Source organism: Oryctolagus cuniculus, chromosome 17, assembly GCF_964237555.1.
Source record: "Oryctolagus cuniculus chromosome 17, mOryCun1.1, whole genome shotgun sequence".
NCBI classification, from domain to species: domain Eukaryota; kingdom Metazoa; phylum Chordata; class Mammalia; order Lagomorpha; family Leporidae; genus Oryctolagus; species Oryctolagus cuniculus.
In genome coordinates, this window is record NC_091448.1 from 49788247 (window position 1) to 49792899 (window position 4653).

Genomic DNA, 4653 nt, shown 5'->3' on the forward strand with positions numbered 1-4653 from the left:
GTTCTGTGTCCGCTCTACAGATGAGAGACATTTAGAAAGACAAGGATTCTGTCTAAGGTCGCACACTGCACTGCTGGGCTGAGCCTGAACTGGACTTGGACTCCAGTCTGATATCAGAGGCTGGCCCCATCCTACCCATCCGGGCACCTGGCACAGTGCTAGGTAGGGCAGAGCTCAAGAACGGGTCAGCTGGGGCGGGAGTTGTGGTCCAGCGAGTTAAGCCACTGCTTGGGACGCCCACATCATGCACTAGAGAGCCTGAGTTCGAGTCCCGCTTCTACTTCTGGCCCAGATTCCTGCTAAGACACCCTGGAGGCAGATGATGGCTCCTGCCATCCGTGGGAGGCCTGGGTGGAGTCCTTGGCTCCTGCTTCAGCCTGGCCCGGCCCCAGCTGTCATGGGCCTCTGGGCGGTGGAAGACCTCTTACTCTCCCTCCTCTCCCCTTTAACTCTGTTACTCTTTCAAATAAATACTTTTTTTTTGGTTCAAAACGGTTTTATGCAAAAATTAATCTGTAACAAAAACTTGGCATCAAATAAATAAAATTAAAAAAAAACTTAAATGAATGTGTAAATAATGTAAAAAATTTCCTGAAATGCATTCGATATTGAGAAAAACCACACAGTTTCTGTTCATGACTGTGCCTGGGCCGCTTCTGGGGCTGTGCCTCGCTACAGGAACCACCAATGAGCAGAGCCTCAGCTGATCACAAGGCCGCAGGCCAGGCCGCGGCGTCAGCAGAGCAGACTCTGAGGTTGGCTCTGTTCACAGGAACTCTGCTTTTTACCCCACTGGTCCTGACTGGTCAGTAGCTGACCACTGTACTTGAACTCCAGCCCCGAGTCTTGCTACAAGATTATCTACCTTGCTGCTCCAGAGACAAATTTTACATTTTCCCAAGGCACTACATGATAAGGTTCAGCCGAGGGTCTCCCCTCTGCGGCAGCCCCCGGCCAGCCCCTTCGCCTCAGGCAGCCATTGTCACCAGGTCTTGCCTGTCTGTCCAGAGAGATATATGCCCCGACAGGTGAATACGCATAGGTTTGCTTCCTACTTGTTCTTGACATCGCAGACACCACCTTTCCGCACCTGGCTTTGTGGGTTGCTTTTCACTTGGCATGCTCCTCTGCACATCACTTAACCTGAGTACAGAACAGCTTTCTCGACTCTTTCAGAACTTCAGTTTACAGCTGTAAGGATGCACTCACTGCAACGTACTTATCCCACCAACGGGCACCTGGATCGCTCCTCGTCTTGCTACTATTGAGAAGGCTGCAATGAATGACCTTGTGTGTGCAGGCATCATTTTAAATTTTGTTTTGAGATGCAGAAAGGTTTAGCTATATATAGATAGAAGTGTATCTGTGTATAGATATATAGGTAAGTGAGAGAGAGAGAGAGGGAGGAAGGGAGGAGGGAGGGAGGGAAGGAGAGGCTGGGATGCTGTCCAGGTCTCCAAAATGGGTTGCAGGGACCTCCCCAAATGTGCATTCACAGAAAGCCGGAACTGGAGCAGAGCTGGGACTTGCACCCAGGCACTCCAGTGTGGGATGTGGGTGTCCCAAGCAGCATCTGGGCTTAACTTAACTGTGGGGCTGTCATCATTTTGAAACCATTCCACAGTTTCTTTCTTGCTTCCTTATGATTTTTTTGGCCTGGTTTCTGGAGTGTTTGATAAACATTTTAACACGTTCAGCCTCTGGTCTGGCTGTCTAGAAACCATCCAGGAGCAGGCAAGTCTCGCAAGGCTGGTTGACCGGATCCGTGTTCCCCGAGTGTCTCAGAGCAGGCACGTCGGAGCCCTGCTGAAGACGAAGGGAGTTTCAGAGGGGTTCCCGCAGCAGCCCTGGGGACCAGGACCACCCTCACCCTCCGAGCCGAGTTGTCACAGCAGTCAGGAGTGCGGTGCTCTGGGAGCCACAGGACAGCCGGGAAGCAGGGCGCCTGCTCCAGAGCCTGTGGGTTGGGCCAACAGGTGTGCAGGGGAGCCCACGGAGGGCCAACCAGGGGACCTGGCCTTCCTTGTGGGAAGGGACAGGCTCGACCCCAGCAGGCAAGTAAGTACAGGCTGGCTAAGTTTGTGTGTAAGTGCTCCAAAGGCAGCAAGAGGTGGGTGGGTGGGGGGAGGCAGAGAGAGAGAGAGAGAGAGAGAGAGAGAGAGAATGAATGAATGAATATGAGTGAATATCTCCCATGCACCAGTTCATTCCTCAAATGCCCCCAAGAGCCAGAATGGGGGGAGGCTGGAGCCAGGAGCCAGGAAGCCAGGGTCTCCCATGTGGCGACAGGAACCTGAGAGTTTGGGCTGTCACCTGCTGCTTTCCAGGGTGCGCATCAGCAGGAGGCTGGGCTGGAAGTGGAGCAGGGACTTGAACCCAGGCCCTCTGGTGCAGGCTGTGGGCATCCTAAGCAGCATTTCAACAGCTGAGACTTTGGTTAAACAGACAGGTGAACAAGGCCTTTGGGCGCAGCTTAAGAACACAGCTGCACACAGGGGCAGGAACTCAGCGACTGTGCTGCGCTTCCTCCCGACCCTGTGCCCAGGGGTCGGGGATGAGGGCACGTCACTGTCTGAGTTGACAGGCAGTTAAATACGATGTTCCATTGTATTTTGAGGCTACCTGAGAAATCAGATATCAATATGCAACAAAGGAAAGGCAAACGTCAAGCCATTTGCGAGGCTGAACGGCACAGCTGTCAATGTGCTGTGTCTGGACAGTCCAACAAGCTCTGCACAGGAACCACAGCTCCCGGGGGTTCTCAGCGGCCCGACTCTGGAGAAATTCTATCTGCAAAATGAATTTTCTTTTATGCTGTAATTTTTTTTTCTTGGGGCCAGCACTGTGGCACAGTGTGTTAAGCCAGTGCTGGCATCCCATAAAGATGCTGGTTCGAGTCCCAGCTGCTCCTCTTCTGACCCAGCTTCCTGCTAATGTGCCTGGGAAAGCAGTGGAGGATGGCCCAGGTCCTTGGACCCCTGCACCCATATGGGAGGCCTGGATGAAGCTCCTGGCTCCTGGGTTCAGCCTGGCCAACCCTCAGTCAATGCAGCCATTTGGGGAGTGAACCAGAGGATGGAAAGAAAACCTCTCTGTTTCTCCTTATCTCTCTGTAATCTGCCTTTCAAATAAATAATTTTTACAGAGAGACAGAGGCAGAGGCAGAGAGAGAGAGGGGCAGAGAGAGAGCAAGGTCTTCCATCCACTGGTTCACTCCCCAGATAGCTGCAATGGCCAGAGCTGTGCCTACTCAAAGCCAGGAGCTTTTTCTGGGTCTCCCATGTGGGTGCAGGGGCCCAAGCACTTGGGCCATCTTACACTGCGTTCCCAGGCCATAGCAGAGAGCTGGATTGGAAGAGGAGCATATTCACATGAGATACCCATTGATTTAAAAGTTTGCACCAAGGGGGCTGGTGCTGTGGCACAGCAGGTTAACGCTCTGGCCTGAAGTGCCGGCATCCCATATGGCTGCCGTTCGAGTCCTGGCTGCGCCACTTCTGATCTAACTCTCTGCTATGGCCTGGGAAAGCAGAAGATGGCCCAAGTCCTTGGGCCCCTGCACCCACATGGGAGACCCAGAAGAAGCTCCTGGCTCCTGGCTCCTGATTGGCACAGCTCCAGCTGTTGCAGCCATCTGGAGACTGAACCATCGGATGGAAGACTTCACTCTCTCTCTCTGCCTCTTCTCTCTCTGTGTAACTCTGACTTTGAGATAAAATAAAATAAATCCTAAAAAAAAAGTTTGCACCAAAATAAACTTCTCTATCCCCACTCTGTCATTCTGCCTTTGAAATTAATTAAAACATTTTAAAAATAAAAGGTTTATTTGAAAGTCAGAAATACAGATAGAGAACGAGAGAGCAGGAGAGCGAGGTATCTTCCATCTGCTGGTTTGCCCCCCAAATGACTGGAATGACTGGGGCTGGGCTAGGTGAAGCAGTTCCGATCCAGCTCTCTGCTGTGGTCTGGGAAAGGAGTGGAGGATGGCCCAGGTCCTTGGGCCCCTGCACCCACGTGGGAAACCGGGAAGACGCTCCTGGCTCCTGGCTTCGGATCAGCACAGCTCCGGCCGTTGCAGCATTTGGGGAGCGAACCAGCAGATGGAAGACCTCTCTAACTCTGCCTTTCAAATAAGTAAGTCTTTAAAACTTAGAGTACTAAGAGGCGGCGATTTCATCCAGCTGCGGCGTTCAGTGGCGAGGCCTCCGGGAAGTGAGTAGACTGGATTTGGTCAGTAGGCTGCTGGGGGCCCTGATGGCTGCTTAAGCAGAGGCAGACACAGGCGCGCTCCAACGCGCTCACTTCAGCGGTGGGGAAACCGAGGGTCAGCGGGGCTTGGACTCCCAGCTCGGGGTCCGCTCGGGCACGGCTCCTCTTTACCCAGGACGCTCGCACATCCTCCACGTGCAGCGGCGCTGCGACGACCTGGAGCATTGCCCAACCCACCCCCACTATACACAGTATCCTGACTCCTGAAATGGCTCTTGGCTCCAGTCACCTGCCAGCGGTGCCCGTTGGAGATGGCCAAGCACCAGCACCTACAGCTCCACGGCCAGGTCACCGCCTCGAGGACAAGGCATCGGATGCGCGCATGCGCAAATTCCTGCAGCAGAGCCCGCCCCCTCGGCCCTGGAGACTGAGCTTTGGTTGCCG